Source organism: Trachypithecus francoisi, unplaced genomic scaffold (genome assembly GCF_009764315.1).
Source record: "Trachypithecus francoisi isolate TF-2019V2 unplaced genomic scaffold, Tfra_2.0 Lachesis_group7, whole genome shotgun sequence".
NCBI lineage: Eukaryota > Metazoa > Chordata > Mammalia > Primates > Cercopithecidae > Trachypithecus > Trachypithecus francoisi.
Genome location: NW_022681472.1, coordinates 34,413,951 through 34,433,047, shown reverse-complemented (window position 1 = coordinate 34,433,047; position 19,097 = coordinate 34,413,951). Strand labels below are relative to the sequence as shown.

At 35.3% G+C, this 19,097-nt stretch overlaps 1 long non-coding RNA gene across 1 annotated transcript in view; it reads right to left on the bottom strand.

The window, feature by feature from the left end:
• Positions 1-12,522: 12,522 nt before the first annotated feature.
• Positions 12,523-19,097, bottom strand: part of LOC117079494 — a 66,206-nt gene continuing 59,631 nt past the window's right edge. Inside the window, exon 3 of the long non-coding RNA XR_004435475.1 lies at positions 12,523-18,327. This is a non-coding gene — a long non-coding RNA (uncharacterized LOC117079494). The remainder of the gene's footprint in view (positions 18,328-19,097) is intronic.

The following is a 19,097-nucleotide window of genomic DNA, read 5'->3' as shown; positions in this document are numbered from 1 at the left end:
GCCACTGAAAAACTTTAAACGGTTTTCTCAAAAACATCTGTTAAGGAGGTTTTGTAGTCAAGAAGAAATAGAGAAATAACCCAATCAAAGGCAGCAGGAATGGATGAAATGGGAGTTACTAGGAAGTAGTTGGTATCAATACGGTTTAGTGATTAATTTTATTATTCCCAGGTCTATAGTCCAGGTGATAAATATATAGTCAAAGTTCATACAGGGAGGACATATGGTGGGGAAAATGAGGTAGAAAACATGAGCACATTTTTGTGCATGTTGAGTCTAAGATATATTTAAGAAACTCAGGTAGAGTACTCTGTTGGATTATAGGGTTGGAACATGAAATCATGTATGACTAGATTGAGAATACAACATGTGGCCGGGCGCGGTGGCTCAAGCCTGTAATCCCAGCACTTTGGGAGGCCGAGACGGGCGGATCACGAGGTCAGGAGATCGAGACCATCCTGGCTAACACGGTGAAACGCCGTCTCTACTAAAAAAAAAAAAAAACAAAAAACTAGCCGGGCGAGGTGGCGGGCGCCTGTAGTCCCAGCTACTAGGAGGCTGAGGCAGGAGAATGGCATGAACCCGGGAGGCAGAGCTTGCAGTGAGCTGAGAACCGGCCACTGCACTCCAGCCTGGGCGACAGAGCGAGACTCCATCTCAAAAAAAAAAAAAAAAAAAGAGAGAATACAACATGTACACAATAAGTGTGATGCTGTGGTTAAAACCATTGGTGTGGATAAAGTGACACATGACAATGCCAAGGGCAGAACTCTGGGGAGTAGAAATAATATGGTCAACAGGCAGAGGAAGAAAATCCAAAGAATGAGAAGGCAAGATTAAGTCTGTAAAACTGGAATCAGGAGAGTGATCTCAGACTCAACATAGGAGGGAAAATATCCAAGAAAGAGAGAACAAGTGCCAAATGCATCAGAGATATCAAGTGTTAAAATGTACCCAAAATGCTTTTGCAAGACCACTTCCAAACCAAGTAGTTAGACATAGGGCATTGTTTTAAAAGTTATGGGCCATTCATATATAATTCAGGTAGTATAAAATAACAGCAAAAAGATATATATTTTCTGCTATGGAAAATATTTACCTATTGGAAGAAGATAAAAAAGAGTGGAAGGTATAAAACTGGTAGAACTTGAACATATAAAACTTCTGTGACATCACTTTCTATACAACTAAAGTTTTCAAAAATACCAAAGAAAACGAATGTAAGCAAATAAATGTAATCATATATTAAACTGGCAAAATAACCATTAATAGAATGCTGGATTATAAGTCACTTTAGAATACAGGATTTTGATGTCACATATGTCCTTAAAAGGATGCATTCATGAAACACAAATAACTATTAAGACAATTTAAATTTCCCTTATAAGTTATACTGTTTGGTATAATATCAGTATTGATATTTTATAGCAACTTTATTTATAAATATTTATTATTAAGTAATTAATATTTTCAATAAAAAGATAAAGTTATTAGTTTAAACTCAGTGAAAAAGCTAAACTATTAATTAAAATACAATTGGAAACATGAATGCAAACTCATAAGTTTTCTAGCTATACCCACAGAAATGACCCAGAAATGTTTAACATTTCTAGTGCCCAGGTTGTAGTTGCTAATACAATAATCAACTAAAAAACCCCAGAGCTCCAATGAATTAACATTTAGGGGACAGTTTTCTAAATTTAAACATTTGGATATTAAAGAATTTATTAAAATATAAATGTGGAAATCATTGAAAGCAAACCATGTTGCAGAACAATATTTATAGTATGATGTCATTAGGGTTAAAAATACATATATTAGAATGGACCTATGTACATATGTCCACAGAGTTAATAAAGACATGCAAGGCAGGACTATCCTTGAGGGCTTTGCCCCTGCAGTGAATGTCCGCCTGGACATCCAGGTATTTCCATACATCCTCTGAAATCTAGGTGGAGGTTCCCAAACCTCAGTTCTTTACTTCTGTGTACCTGCAGGCTCAACATCACATGGAAGCTGCCAAGGCTTGGGGCTTGCATCCTCTGAAGCAATGGCCTGAGCTAACCTTGGCTCCTTTTAGCCATGGCTGATGCAGCTGGGATGCAGGGCGCCAAGTCCCTAGGCTTCACACAGCAAGGGGCCCCTAAGCCCATGGAAGCATTTTTTCCCCCTAGGCTCCAAAGCCTGTGATAGAAGGGGCTGCTGAGAAGGTTTCTGATATGCCCTGAGACATTTTCCCCATTGTCTTGGTGATTAACATTCTTGGCTTCTGTTACTTATGCAGATTTCTGCAGCTGTCTTTAATTTCTCCCCCAGAAAATGGGTTTTTCTTTTCTGTTGCCTTGTCAGGCAAATTTTCCAAAGTTTTATGCTCTGCTTCCTCTTGAATGTTTTGCCGCTCAGAAATTTCTTCTGCTAGATACCCTAAATCGTCTCTCTCAAGTTCAAAGTTCCACAGATCTCTAGGGCAGGGGCAAAATGCCCCCAGTCTCTTTGCTAAAGCATAACAAGAGTCAGCTTTGCTCCATTTCCCAACAAGTTCCTCATCTTCATCTGAGACCACCTCACCTGGACTTCATTGTCGATATCACTATTAGCATTTTGGTCAAAGTCATTCAACAAGTCTTTAGGAAGTTCCAAACTTTCCCACATCTTTCTGTCTTCTTATGAGCCCTCCAAATTGCTCCAACCTCTGCCTGCTACCCAGTTTAAAAGTCAATTCCATATTTTTGGGTATCTTTACAGCAGCACCCCACTCTGCCACTACCAATTTATTGTATTAGTTCATTCTCATACTGCTAGTAAAGACATACACAAGACAGGGTAATTTATAAAGCAAAGAGGTTTAATTGACTCAGAGTTCAGCATGGCTGAAGAGGCCTCAGGACAGCTACAATCATGGCGGAAGGGGAACCAAACAAATCCTTCTTCACATGGCAGCAGGAAGGAGAAGGATCAGTGCCCAGCAAAGGTGGAAGCCCCTTATAAACCTATCAAATCTTGTGAGAACTCACTATCACAAGAACAGAATGAGGGAAACTGCCCCCATGATGCAATTATCTCCACCTGGTCCATCCCACAACATGTGGGGATTATGGGAATTAAAATTCAAGATAAGATTTTGGTGGAGACACAGCCAAACCATATCAGATGCATTCAAAGAACAGAAATAACTATGAAGACCATTTAAACTTCCCTTATAATTATATCGTTTGGTGTAATATCAGTATTGATATTTCATAAGAACTTTATTTATAAGAATCTATTATTAATAAGTAATTAAGTCAATATTTTCAATTAAAGTGAAAAGAGTAAAGTTATTTACTTAAATAAAATAAAAAAGCTAAACTATTTCTTAAAATACAATTGGAAACATGAATACAAGCTCATAACTTTTCTAGCTATAAGCACAGAAATGGCCCAGAAACAGATCTCCAATGCAACTAACATTTTGGGAGCAATTTTGGAAATTTAACCATTTGAATATTAGATAAAGAACTTTTTGAAATATAAATTGGAGGTCATTGACAGAAAACAAACCATGTTGCAGAACAATATGTACAGTATTATCTCATTAGGGTTGAAAATACATACATACAGTCATACATCACTAAATGACAGCTATTTGTTCTAAGAAATGCTTCATTAGACAATTTTGTAATTGTGCAATCACAGAGTGTCCTTACACAAACCTAGACTGTAGAGCCTACTACACACCGAGGATATAAAGCATATCCTGTTGTTCCTAGGCTACAAACTTGTTTAACATGTTATTACACTAAATACTGTAAGAACTTGTAACACAATGGTAAGTATTTGTGTATCTAAACATAAAAAAGGTACAGTAAAAATACAGTGTTATAATCTCATGGGATAGACTGTCATATATGTGGTTTGTCATTCACTGAAATACTGTTATGTGGTACCATACTGTACATAAACATTTATGTGTGCAGAGAGCAATTATGTAGTAGGGTATTAACAGCATGATTGTCACAAATTATATGAAGTTTTGCTTTAAAATTTTAATTCCATTTATTAAACATTTACATTTTGCATGTTTCTGTTTCATAATTTTTAAATGGCTATTTAAGTAGTAACATCAAAAACTGGCCAACTAGTTCATTGGTGATTTCAGACACAGCAGACAGAAGTCAAAGTGCAGTGGAGTGGAGAATAATAGGAGCAGAAACAGTAAGTGTAAAACTATGCAGAATGAGCCCAGTATGTAAGAACAGAAAGAGAAAGGAGAGTAACTGAGAGCGGACAGCTTGAAGTTTCAAGGCAGGCACTTGCCTTAGGACTCTAGTGCTGCCTTGGCTCTCTCCAGAAACCACTTCTTATTTGTATCCACATGGCTCACTCACTCATGTTTTTCACATCTTACTCAAAAGTTACTTTCCCACTAAGGCCTATTTAAAATCATAACACTTCCTCCACACCTCACACACAAATTCTCTACCCTGATTCTACTTTTTTTTCCCCGTAGAACTTAATAACTATCTAGCATTTTATACAATTGATATTCTTTACTATATATTGTGTAGCTGTTTCACTAATAGGTGAACTCAGTTTCAAAGAAATTATTTTTGGATATTGGACACTGATATATCTTGAGGACCTAGAACACTGTATGGCACATAAGATTACTTGATAACTGTATGTTGAATTAAAAGAAAAGTTATTTAGGATTGGAGAGACTTGAGCACATTTACAAGCTAATCTTTACTATTTCCAGAAAGAAGAATGAGTCTCATCAATGAAGTGCAGGACAACAGACCAATCCTTATGAGATTTCCTTTGATTCTTCAGACAGTGTATATAGTATATTTACAGTAGTAAACAGATAAAACCTGTTCAGGAAATCTTACAGGGCAGTAAAGAGTAAAACTGATTACCATTATGTGTCTTTGCCATTTGGCCTTTATTTCTTTTTCTTTCTTCTTCTTTCTTTCTTTCTTTTTTTTTTCAAGAAGGAGTCTTGCTTTGTTGCCCAGGCTAGAGTGCAGTGGTACAATCTCGACTCATTGCAACCTTCACCTCATAGGTTCAAACAATTCTCCTGCCTCAGCCTCCTGAGTAGCTGGGATTACGGGTGCGTGCCACCACACCGGCTAATGTTTTGTATTTTTAGTAGAGATGGAGTTTCACCATGTTGGCCAGAATGGTCTCGAACTCCCAACCTTGTGATCCACCCACCTCAGCCTCCCAAAGTGCTGGGATTACAGGCATGATCCACTGCACCCAGCCTGGTCTTTATTTCTAGTAACGAAAGATGCACACTGCTAGAACAAATAGCTATGCAAAAATTTTGTTGGTGCTTTTTCAGAGAAAGAAACTCATTGTCTTGGCAATAATGTTTGGGAAACACACAATGTTTGAACCACTACTTATTATCATGATAATCAAAATTCCAGTTAATTCCATTTCCTGATATAGTATATTGAAATAGCTGCACCAAAACCGTGGGAAAGTACTGAAAGAGAACTTCCAAAGAAGTGTACTTGCAAGAACAGTTTTGTGATAGAGTTCAATTATTTTCTTTTGCAGTTTAATATTCAATAAAGATGTTACAGGATGAAGAAAAGAAGAAGTTATATTAATTCAAATTCAGGCCAAGAAAACAAATATTTATTGAGGGTATTAAGGGCCTATAAAGACTCATTAAAAAATTTAAAGTCATAAAGAAGACAGTCATGGTAGTCAAGATTAAAACAACAACAAACAGGAAATTGCCCTGCTTGGTATCTCCTGATCTTTTCTAGATTTAACCCTTGGGGTTTTCCTTGGATTTTTCTTTTCTTTTCTTTTCTTTTTTTTTTTTTTTTTTTTTTTTGCCTTTTAATACTGATCCATGTGGCTGTTGAAAGTCTTCCATTCTATTGTTTTATGTTTTGGGGGTTTGGTTAGTTTTGGATTTTATTTTTAAATCACTGATTTAAATCTGGTAATTATTGGAGAATGACTGCAAAAACCTCTAGTCTCAACCATTGGCTTATTCTTAAATGATCGATACACCTGAACACACAATATTTTTGTTCTTGTTTTGCTTTCCCGTTAGACCTCATTGTAGGTTATAAGACCACTCAAATAAAGGGAAAACTATATGTACTGAAAAGCTTAAAAATAAAACTCAAATAGCTTAATATAGACAGATATATTTGTTTGGTAAATAGCTCTAATTTTGGCCAAGTGCAGTGGCTCATGCCTGTAATCTCAACTCTTTGGGAGGCCGAGGCAGGTAGATTACCTGAGGCCAGGAGTTTGAGACCAGCCTGGCCAACATGGTGAAACCTCATCTCTACCAAAAATACCAAAAAAAAAAAAAAAAAAACCCAGTGTGGTGGCAGATGCCTATAATCCCAGCTACTCAGGAGGCTGAGGCAGGAGAATTGCTTGAACCCAGGAGGGGGAGGCTGCAGTGAACCTAGATCGTGCCACCATACTCCAGCCTGGCCAAAAAGAGTGAAACTCTGCCAAAAAAAAAGCCCTAATTTCATGAAATATATTTTAGAATAGGAAAGTTATAAAAGTTTCTATTAGTTTAGAGATAGAATCAAAACGATCTCCTTTTCCTAATTTAGATAAAAACTTAAAGGTCTCAGAGAATGAAAATAATTCAGAATATCATTTTGAAATGATGAAAATAACAGAAAATATAAAATTTTACATTATGCTGATTAAAGCAATGTATTACCAAGGAAGATCAGAAAAAAAAAAAAAACAAAAAAAAACTATGTGGTTACAAAAGATAGAGAGAAGACAAATTATCTCTTTCTCTCTTCTGTAACTGGGACAGACTTATTTTCTTGCCCTTGGAAATGAGAACTCCAGGTTCATCAGACTTTGGACTCCAAGACTGAGAGTCCAGGACCAGTGGCCCCAAGGTTCTCAAGTTTTTGGCCTTGTACTGATTGGTATACACCATTAGTTTCCCTGGTTGTGAGGCTTTCAGACTTGGACTAAGCCATAGTACTGGTTTTCCTAGTTCTGCAGCTTGCTAACAGATGGCCTATTGTGGAACTTCTTAGCCTCCACAATCGCATTCTTCTGCTGATTTTCCATTTAAAGGATGGCTTTATAATTATTCATAATGTATTCAGATAGAGAACAAAATGGCAGAGTAGAACTCTCCAGTGATAATCCCTCCGCAGAAACATCAATTTAAATAACTCTTCACATACGAACATACTTTCATAAGAGCCAAGGAAGCAAGGTGAGAGATCATAGTTCCTGATTGTGGGACAACAATAAGAAAAGATGCATGAAAGAGGGTAAGAAGAAGAGTTTTGGATTGTTTGCATCACCCCTCCCCCAAACCCAGGCAGCACAGCATGTAGGAAGATACTGTACACTTGGAAGAAACAGAGGGAAGTGAGCACAGGACTCTACCTTGAACCCCAGCACTGGGCCCACCACAGTAAATCCAGCACTTGGGAGAGCCCCAGGGTCCCATATTCCAGACTTGTACCCCTGAAATTAACTTATAGGCCTGCCTTCCCTCATAACCAGTGGGACCACACAGGCTAAGGCTTCACTCTTAAGTGGCATATTCAATCTCTATCCCACACCACTGGGCTGATGTCAGGAGATCCAGGCTCCACACAGCCCTCTGTAGCAGGCAGGCCTCAATGGCCCTGGGCTTCCAGCTCATTCCAGCATTGTGCCTGTCATAGCAGGTTCCAGTTTTCTGGCAGTGACATGTCAGCCATAGCTGCATTGGAATTCTGGTCTACTCCAGCACTGCACTGGCCTCATCTGCCCCTGGTTTCTAGTCCATGCCAGTGCTGCACCAACCACAGTGGACTCCAAACTTCTGGAAATAGCAAGCTAGTCGCAATTTCCCCAACTTCTGGCATACATCAGTGCTATGCTTATCATAGGGCTTTGCAAGAAAAACAAACAAACCAACCAAAAAAACCAGTCTATAAAGAATAAGATGAGTACCTACTTTAAATACACAGACTTCAAAACACAACCACAAAGATCACAAACAATCAATGAAATACATCACTAAACAGACAAAATAAGGTGCCAGTAATAGATGCTAAATAAATGGACATGTATTAACTACCTGACAAAGAATTCAAAATAACTATTTTAAGGAAGCTTGGAGTACTTTAGGAAAATTCAGAAACACAATTCAATGAAATGAGGAAAACCATGTGACCAAAATGAAAAACTTGGTAGAAAAATTGAAGTAATAAAAAAACCAAATAGAAATTCTGGAGCTGAAAATACAATGAAAGAAATAACAAGTGCACTTGAGAGCATGAACAGCAGAATTATTCAGGTAGAGAAAAGAATCTTTGAACTCAAAATTAGGTTATTTGAAAATATACCTTGGGAGGCCGAGACGGGCGGATCACGGGGTCAGGAGATCGAGACCATCCTGGCTAATACGGTGAAACCCCGTCTCTACTAAAAAATACAAAAAACTAGCCGGGCGACGTGGCGGGAGCCTGTAGTCCCAGCTACTCGGGAGGCTGAGGCAGGAGAATGGCGTAAACCCAGGAGGCGGAGCTTGCAGTGAGCTGAGATCCGGCCACTGCACTCCAGCCTGGGCGGCAGAGCGAGACTCCGTCTCAAAAAAAAAAAAAAAACAAAAAAAAAACAAAAAAAAGAAAATATACCGTCAGAGAATAAATAAACAAATAAACAAATAAAGCTTACAGCATTTATGGAACAGTCTCGAAAGGACATTAAACGTTCAAGACATTAGACTTCAAGAAGGAAAAGAGAAAACTAAAGAAGCAGAAACCTTACTTAAAGAAATAGTAGCAGGAAATTTTCCAAACCTTAACATAGTTGTAAATATCTAGACACTAAAGATCAAAGGTCTCCAATCAGATTCAATGTGAATAAGACTACCCCAACACAAATGTCAAAACTATGAAAAATCAGTGACAAAGAGAGGATTTTGGAAGCAGCAAAAGAAAATAAACAAATAATATATAGGAAGTTTCAATAGAGATAACAGCAGACTTCTCAATTAAAACTTTACAAAAGCCAGTAGAGAGTAGGATGATTTATACAAAGGGAAAAAATAAAGAAAGAAAGAAGAAGCCTGCTACACACTTGCCAACCAAAAATACTGCACCTATCAAAGTTGTCCAGAAATATAGGCGTTATAAAGACCTTCCCAGAAGAACAAAAGCTGAAGGTGTTATAAGACCAGAATGGTCTTATAAGAAATGCTAAAGAGAGTTTTTCGGTCAGAAAGAAAAGAATGCTGATATGTAACACAAAAACATCTGAAAGTATAAAACTCATGGGAAAAAGTACACAAATTGAGAATACTCTAATATTGTAAAAATGGTGTGGAAATTATTTGTATCTTTAGGATGAAGATAAAAAGATAACACTATTAAAAATAATAGCTAAAAGAATTTGTTAAGGGATGTGCAATACGAAAAGATGTAAATTGCAAACAAAAATTTAAAATGTGGAGGGAGAAATGGAGTAAAATCATAGAGGTCTTTTGGTTTTCTTGTTCTTTTTTTTATTTTAATGAGTTTAAAATAACCTGTTACAAATACAAGAAGTTTTTTGTAACCTTCATGGCAATCACAAAGCAAAATCCTGTAAGTAGAAACAGACACACACACACACAAACACACACACACGCACATGCTCAAGCAAGGAGTCAAAACATGTTGCTAGAGAAAATCACTTAGCCGCAAAAGAAGACAGCAAGAAAGGAAGAAAGAACAAAAGATCTACAAAACAACTAGAAAATGGCAATATCTTTACCTATTAATAATTATGTTGATTAAATTATCCAATAAAAAGATATGGAGTGACTGAATGCATAAAAAAAGACTCAACTACTTTGTGTCTACAAGAAGATCACTTCACCTAAAAAGATATTCCATGGAAATGGAAGCCAAAAGAGAGCAGGAGTAGCTATACTTCTATCAAATAAAATAAGCCTTAAGTAAAATACTGTAAAAAGAGACAAAGAAAGTCATTATATTAATGACTCTTCTTTACAGAGGTCATTATATAAATGACCTCCTTAGTAAAAAGAGACAAAAATGCATTATATAATGGCATTTTCAGTAAGAAGACATAACAACTGTAAATATATATGCACCCAATTATCAGAGCACCTAAATATATAAAGCAAGTATTAGCAGATCTTAAGGTAGATATAGACCGCAATACAATAATAATAGGGACATCCCACTTTCAGCAATAGAGATCATTCACATAGAAAATTAATTAGGAATAATAAGACTTAACCTATTATACTGTAGATCAAACGGACCTATCAAACGTATACATAACATTCTAACCAACAGCTGCAAAATACACATTCTTCTCAACTACACATAGAATATTATTCAGGATAGATGATGTGTTAGGCCAGAAAACAAGTTTTAACACATTTTAAAATACTAAAATTGTATCAAGTTTATTTTCTCACTACAATGGCATAAAACTAGAAATCAGTAACAAAAGGAGCTTTGGAAAATTCACAAATACATGGAAATTAAGCAGCATGCTCCTGGACAACCAACGGGTCAATGAAAAAATTAAAAGAGATATTAAAAATATCTTGATACAAATGTAAGTGAAAACACAACATACCAAAACCTATGGAATAAAGCAAAAACAGTTTTAAGAGAGAAGTTTATAGCAATAAAACCTTCATCAAAAGAAGAAAGATCTCAAATACATACCCTAACACTGTCTCTCTAGGAACTAGAAAAGAAGAACAAACTAAGACCAAAGTTAGGAGAAGGAAGAAAACAACAAAGACTAGAACAAAAGTAAATTAAATATAGACTAGAAAAAATAAACAGAATTTTTTTGAATAGGCAAAACTTTAAGAGAGTAAGAAAGAAAAGAAGACTCAAATACAATCCAAAATAAAAAAGAAGAGACATTACAACCAATAAAACAAGAATACGAAGGATCATACAAGGTTATTACGAACAATTACACATTAACAAATTGGATAACCTAGAAAAAATGAATGAATTCCGTGATGCATACCTCCTTCCAAGATTATCAATTATCAAGAAGTAGAAAATCTTAACAGATCAAAAACAGGTAAGGAGATTGAATCGGAAATAAAGAAGAGCCTCCCACCAAATAAAAACCCAGGACTGGGTGGCATTATTGCTGAATTCTATTAAACATGCAAAGAAGAACTAATACCAATTATTTTCAAACTGTTCCAAAAAAAGAGGAGGATGGAATACTTACAAATTCATTTCATGAGGCCAGCATTATCCTGATACCAAAACCAGACGAAGACACTACAAAAAAAGAAAACTACAGGCAAATGTCCCTGATGAACATAGATGCAAAAAATCCTCAACAAAATGCTAGCAACCCAAATTCAATAGTACATTTTAAAAAGTCATTTGCCAAGATCTCATAGGATTCATCCCAGGGATGCAAGGATGATTCAACATTCATAAATCAATAATTGTGGTACATCACATTAATAGAATTAAAGGCAAGAATCATATGATCATTTCAATAGAGGCAGAAAAAGTGACAAAATGCAACATACATTAAAAAATAGGTATAAAATAAACGTACCTCAATACAGTGAAGGCCACATATGGCAAAACCACAGCTAGCATTATACTCAATGGGGAAAACTTGAAAGGTTTTTCTCTAAATCTAGAACATGACAAGGATGCTTATTCTTGTCACATCCATTTAATATAGGACTGGAGGTCCTAGCCAGAACAATTAGGCAAAAGAAAGAAATGAAAGTTCCAAACTGGAAAGAAAGGAGTCAAATTTTCCCTTTGCAAATGACATGGTCTTATATATAGAAACTATACACATATAATATATTGGAATTAATAAAGAAACTCAGTAAAGTTGCAGGATACGAAATCAACATACAAAAATCATTTTTTATACACTAACAGTAAACAGTCTAAAAAAATCAAGAAAACAATCCCATTTACAATAGCTACAAAAGAAATTAAATACTCAGGATTAAATTTAATCCAGGAGGTGTAAGATATCTACACTGAAAACTATAAAACACTGATGAAATAAATTGAGGAAGACACAAATAAATGGGAACATATTGAATGTTTATGGGTTGAAAGAATTAACATTGTTAAAATATCAACACCACTAAAAACAATCAACAGATACAACACAATCTCTGTCAAGTCACTAATGACACTCTTTACAGAAATACAAAAAGAAATCCTAAAATTTGTGTGAAACCGCAAAGGACCCCAAAGAGCAAAGGCCATCTTGAGCAAAGAGAGTAAAGCAAGAGGCATCACACTCTCTGACTTCAAAATATACTACAAAGCTATATTAACTAAAACCCATCATGGTATTGGCATAAAAATAGAACATATGCCAATGGAACAAAATAGAAACCCCAGGCAAAAATCCACACATTTATAACCAACTAATTTTTGACAAAGGAGCCAAGAACATGCAATAGGGAAAAGACAATCTCTTCAATAAATGATTTCAGGAAAACTAGATATCCAAATGCAGAAGAATGAAATTAGATTCTTATCTCAGATCATATACCAAAATTAACTCAAAATGGATTAAAGATTTAAATGTAAGACCTAAAACGGTGAAACTATTAAAAGAAAACATAGGAGAAAAACTCCATGACATGGACCGGGTCAATGACTTTTTGGATATGACTCCAAAAACACAGGCTACAAAAGCAAAAATCAAAAACTAGGACTACATCAAACTAAAAACCTTCTGCACAGACAACAAAACAATCAACAGAGAGAGGAGACACCTACAAAATGGAAGAAAATATTTGTAAATGATAGACTTGTTAAGAGGTTAATATCCAAAATATATAAGGAATGCAAACAATGCAATAGCAAGTAAACAAATAACTTGATTTAAAAATGGGCAAAGGATCTGAATAGACATTTGTCAAAGAAGACATACAAATAATCAACAGATATATGAAAAAAAGTTCAACATCACTAATCATTGGGGCAATTCAAACTAAAACCACAATGAGGCATTACCAAACTCCTGTTAGAATGTTCATTATGAAAAAGTCATACGATAATAACTTTAGAGTGGATGTGAATTAAAGGCAACACTTGAACACTGTTGGTAGGAATGTAAATTAATACAGCCATTATGGAAAATGGTGTGTAAGTTTCTCAACAAAATAAAAATAGAACTACCATATGACCCAGTGATCCTGCTACTTGGTATACAACCAAAGGAAATGAAATCAGTATTTCAAATAGATATCTGCACTCCTGTGTTTATAGCATCATTATTTACAATGGCCAATATGTATAATCAATCTAAATGTCCATCAGTGGATGAATGAATAAAAAAATATGGTGTATACACATAATGGAATACTATCCAGCCATAAAAAGAATGCAGTTCTGTGGTATGCAATAAAATTGATGATCCTGGAGGACATTATGTTAAATGACATAAGCCAGGCACAGAAGGACAAATACTGCCTGATCTTATTCATTCTTATGTAGAATCTAAAAAAGAGCTGATCTAGAAATAAGGAGAAGAATTATGGTTACCAGGGGCTGGAGTGGTTGTGGGGGAAGTAGAGGAGATGTTGGTCAAAGTATATAGAATTTCAGTTAGACAGAATAAATAAGTTCAAGAGATCTACTGTACAATATGGTGATATAGTTAATAACAATATATTATATTCTTGAAAAATGCTGAGAGTGAAGGTAAGTGTTCTTATCATAAAAATGATAACTATGTGGGGTAATGCATATGGTAACTAGATTATTCATTTCACAATTTATATATACTTGAAATCAGACAATTTTATCAGTCAATGCAAAAAAAATTGAAAACATTAAATGAGAAACACATAATTGAAAAACATTTTAGTAAAGCATAGGGGAGAATTGTTAGAAAAAGAAACAAGGAAATGAAAGCATACAGCCGACATTTAATAAAACGTTACTCAAGAAATAGATGACACACTGCTTCGTGGTTTGAAGAAGAAATCACCGGCACATGAAACTCCATGACTTAGTGTTTTCGTCTCTTAAAAATTTCAATTTTTGTGCTCTTCTCATTGAAATATATATGTCACTGCCAGATAATATATTAAATTATTTGGAGAAAACATTAATGGCAGTTCCAGGCTTGTAGGATGACAGTTAATTGACACATTATTGGCATAGAACAATGACTGATACCCCAGAAACTCAGGGACATATAATATCTTTCTAGATTATGATTTCATTACTGTTGCAATAAACCTAATGATTTTACATCGTATATGAGTTATTGGATGTACTAAGAGTCCAATCATAGTCTAAGGCAATGAGACACCTGACTTGTACCAAACCTGGCTTGCCTGAAGGAAAGGTAGTTTGGATTAATTTCTAATCTAACAATAAAAGGATTTCAACAAGACAGACTTCCATATTAGGAAGTCTTCCATATCAGGAAAAGAAGTCTAAATCTATATTAAATATTAGAATTTTAACAAGCTTCTCAGAACTTTAGATATATCAATATCAATCAGTAGCTGGTTTTGTAACATTCTTGGATGTTATCACAAGTTCTCTCAGATACTGGTTTTGTGTAATAACAGCAAGTCAAGACTTGTGCAGTCTGATGTCTCCCTTTTCCACAAGTCATACTTGGGTAGAATTTGTAAATGGAAAGGTATTCTGCTGACTACAGAGAATTCCAGGTTGAATAAGATAGTAACTGCTCTCCAAGAGCTCATAAGAACAGTTTGACATCTTCATATAGTAACTGGATCATATAAAGGGAATCTATCCAGTGATTTAAACAAAATATGTTTATATTTTTTTCAGTTTGCATGAAGAGATTTGTTGTAGGTGTATTCTTTTCTAATTAATGTTCTATAAAGGCAATGGTTAAAAGCATAGTCCCTCCAAAATCTAGCACAATCATGCATTGTATAAAAAAGAACTGCATATAGGACAGTGGTCTAAGATTATAATGGAGCTGAACAATGCCTATCACCTAGTGACATTGTAGCTATTGTAACAACTTTAGCACAACCCATTACTCATGTGTTTGTGGTGATGCTGTCATAAACAAACCTACTGCACTGCCAGTCCTATAAAAGTATAGCACATGCAGTACTGTATAGTACCCAATACTTGATAATAAACAATTATGTTATTGGTTTATGTTTTTACTATACTTTTATCACTATTTTAGAGTGTACTCCTTCCACTTATTAAAAAAAGAGTTAACTGTAAAACAGCCTGGGGCAGCTCCCTCAGGAGATATTCCAGGAGAAGGCATTGTCATCATAGGAAATGACAGCTCATGCATGTCATTGTTCCTGAAGAATTTTCCAGTGGGACAAGATGTAGAGATGGAAGACAGTGATGATGATCCTGACACCGTGTAGGCCTAAGCTAATATGTGTGTTTGTGTCTTAGTTTCTAACAAAAAAGTTTAAAAAGTAAGGAAAAAGCATATAGAATAAGGATATAAAGACAGAAAATATTTTGAACAGCTGTACAATGTGTTCATGTTTTAAGTCAAATGTTATGACAAGAGTCAAAAAGTTGAAAAAAAATTAGAAGTTTATAAAGTAAAAAAGTTACAGTAAGCAAAGGTGAATTTTTTTATTTCTCAGAATATATTGTTAAGCTATGCCAGACTGTATATACAAGAAAGCCCTGATTGCCAACAATGCAACATTAGCATATAAAGGGATTGGATAATGCAATCTATGTAAAAGCTACAGTTGCCCTCTCTGAAAGGCGATTTGGGAAATATTAGACTTCTTTCTTAGACAAGCCAATACTCAATCCAGAATTAGACGAGTGCCAATGGCAACATTTCAGTAAGAAACATAAATGTAGGTCCCAGATAGAGAGTGGATTCTGATTGCTCAGAATTATAGGATTTTGGGTCAGAAATTAAAGAGGAGGGAGAAATGGAGAGAAAATAAGAAAAACAAATCAACGGAGTATCTTGGGTTTCTAGGTTCCATGTTTTCCCCGTTCTGCGGAACCTAATTTTATCAATTAATATATAAATATGCTCAAGTGTTTCTTATAATTGAAAATAAAAAACTCCATGCCTTTCAAATCATTACCCTATCCGTTTTATTATTACCAAACATTTTGTAAAAGTTGTACTCTGTTACTTTATTTCTTTCTTCCCTCAACCCCTGCAAACTAGAATATTGTTTGCATCTACACTGCTCTTCTCAAACTGTTGCCATGAGGATCATGGATAATCTCTGCTCTGCCAAATTTAACAGACACACTTTTCAGTCTCCATCTTATTCATCCTCTTTGTGACATTTGGAAATACTGGCTACTTACTCTATCTTGAAATTCTATTTTCCGTTGCCTTCTGGGACACTGACTTCTGACTTTTCCACTTTGCTACCTACTATGTATTTGTCTGTTTTGTTGATGGGCACCCCTTTCTCCACCCCTTTCTCAACTTTTTAGGGTTGCTCATGCCCCAAGTTTCCTGCTAGCATTAGTTCTGCCTTCTGTCTTCTAACACACAGGTTGAGTATCTGAATTCATTTCCATGGCTCTGGCCATCACTGATATGCTAACATACCCATCTCCAGCAAAGTTCTGACAGTCTGACATGGCCATTTTGATTCAGCCTTCAAAATAAACCCTTTTTCGTTTTCATACTTGTAATGCTCAAAACTAATAGTGTCATCCTATCCCTGGGCTTCATCCATGGAATCAAGTAAGTTTTATTGTTGAACTCCAGTAAGTCTGTCAGAAACAAATATGTTTAAACACATATTTCACGTATTTAAACAGTTGACAGTTTTAGAAAACAATAGAATTCCCAATTTACTTTATGAAACTAGCGTAACCTGACAAAACTAGCCCAATATCAGTTGAATATAAAATGAAAAATAAACATAACCCAATTATGACTACAACTGTAAAATTCTAGGTTAAATATTACCAATTTGAATGTTGCATTATGTCAAATTTATGGTTTATTTAGGAATGCAGCAAAAAAACCCATGATCATGTAAATAGATGTTCATTAGTCATTTGGTAAGATTTAAATTTTATCAAATTACAGGTCATCCTCTCATAGCTGCTTGTTTGTTGGGCAGGTAAATTAGTCTTCATGGATCTGCATTTAACTATAAAAACGGGCCTATACTACTTTAAACTTCTGATTCACATAATATATCATGTTTCCCTTTTAATAATATTTTTCATCTTTGAAATTAGATATTTAACACCTGTTTTTCCCACCAAACTGAAATCACCTCAAAGACATGCACTGCTATCCACAATGTGTAACTTAACATGTATGAATGTGCATGACCGTTATAGAATTTATGAAACCCAGTGCAAAATGAAAATAAGAGTCCCTTTATCTAAAAATGAGGTATTTCAATACAGTGACAGCAGAGCATCAAATGAAGTACAAAGCCCTGTGCAATTACACAGATCATATATCCATAATGTTGGCTGTGTGGCTGTGTGTATGTTTTAAATATGTTGAATATTATTACTGGAAAGTTAAATAAAAATAACTTCATACTACCCATAGATACAATGATAGATAGAATTCAGATCACAGACTATAAAAAGTGGTCATATTAAGTTGGGTAAAAATAATTCAGATATTAATCAAAAAATATTTTCCGGTTTATAATTATTGACTATTTTGACTGAAGACTGCAGAACATTAAAAAGATATTGGTTAATGTTCAGTAATTTTCTCTTTAAATTGACATCATATAATTTTATTTGAACTTCTTCTGTTACATTATATTGATCATTCTGAGAATGTTGTCTTCTCTTTTAACATTTATTTACCATAATTCATAAAATGTATTTACTATTTTGTCTCCTTAAAGGCTTTTTTGTCTTGTTCAATGAGTCTATGAACAAATATAATAGTAACCACTCCATTTATTTAATCATAAAACATTAGCATTTAAAAAATTTATAAAACATTTTGTCCTTGTTCATCTATCTTATAAAAATAATATTCAGTTTATCAAAATATCAAAAGCTAATTTAAAACTTCATTTTGGATTTTTTCTAAATGGCACTAATTATCTCATAGACAGAAAAATAAATCATTACTTGATGTTGTTAGAATGTGCCCATTTCATATAACCATAACAATTCCCAAAGCTTTATGAATATTCTCTTCAGACAGATTCTTTATAGTTGGGGGCAGAATCCAGTGTAACATTTACATTGCCATTCCTGCAGCTCTGAATAACTTCCTTTCAGGCTTCCCAAAAGTTCAGGTATGTACAACCCTTATTTTGCCTGGATTTATGGTGATTGTGATAAAAAGGAAGACGGATTTCCTTTTGTGTAAATTATTGATGGATGCTCTTTTACTTTGTTTCTGGAAAGTTTAAAAAAAAAAAAAAAGGTGCAGGCTGTGAATAGTTACATACTTCAATGCTGCTGTTAGGGATTTAAAATAAATAAATCCCCAAGCTAGGCGTGTTTCATTATATAAATCATTTTTAAAGCTCACTCCAGTGTCATGTCTGTCCTCCTCCCCACCTCCCATTCTAGGTTCCAGTCAAATGGAAATATGTGGCTTTTCTCACTCCATTCTGTCTCTCTTTTCCATTTGCTTACCCCCTTCTCTTCCTCTTTCATTCTATTTCCTTCTGCTTTCATGCACTTTCTCTTTCACACATATTCACTCATGCATTCCCATTCACCTGTTCTCTCTTACTCTATCACCCTGTGCCAGCCATGGGCTAGAGACCAACTAAGTGGACGCTGGGCAACAAGAGAAATGCCAGTGTGGCTGGAGGATAGTGACATGGTGCCAGGAAACGTCAGAGAGGGCAGCAGGGCCCAGATCACCAGGGCACTGAGGGCCTGGTACCCAGTGGGAAGTGACCAGAGGGCGGGGCACAAAGTGGAATCAGATATCCTGCTGCTCTGAGAAGAATGAAGGGTTGCCGGCAAAAGTGAAAGCCGGAAGATCCCTTAGACAGTCTCTATAGTCACCTTAGGGTTAATTTTGGAGGTGGAGCAGACAGCACTTGTCTATGGATTTGATGTGGGAAGTGAGACGAAAAAAGGAAATCAGAGACCCGAGTTTCAGGCTTGAGCAACTCTGTTTTCACTAGTTCATTGCCATTCTTTTTTTTTTTT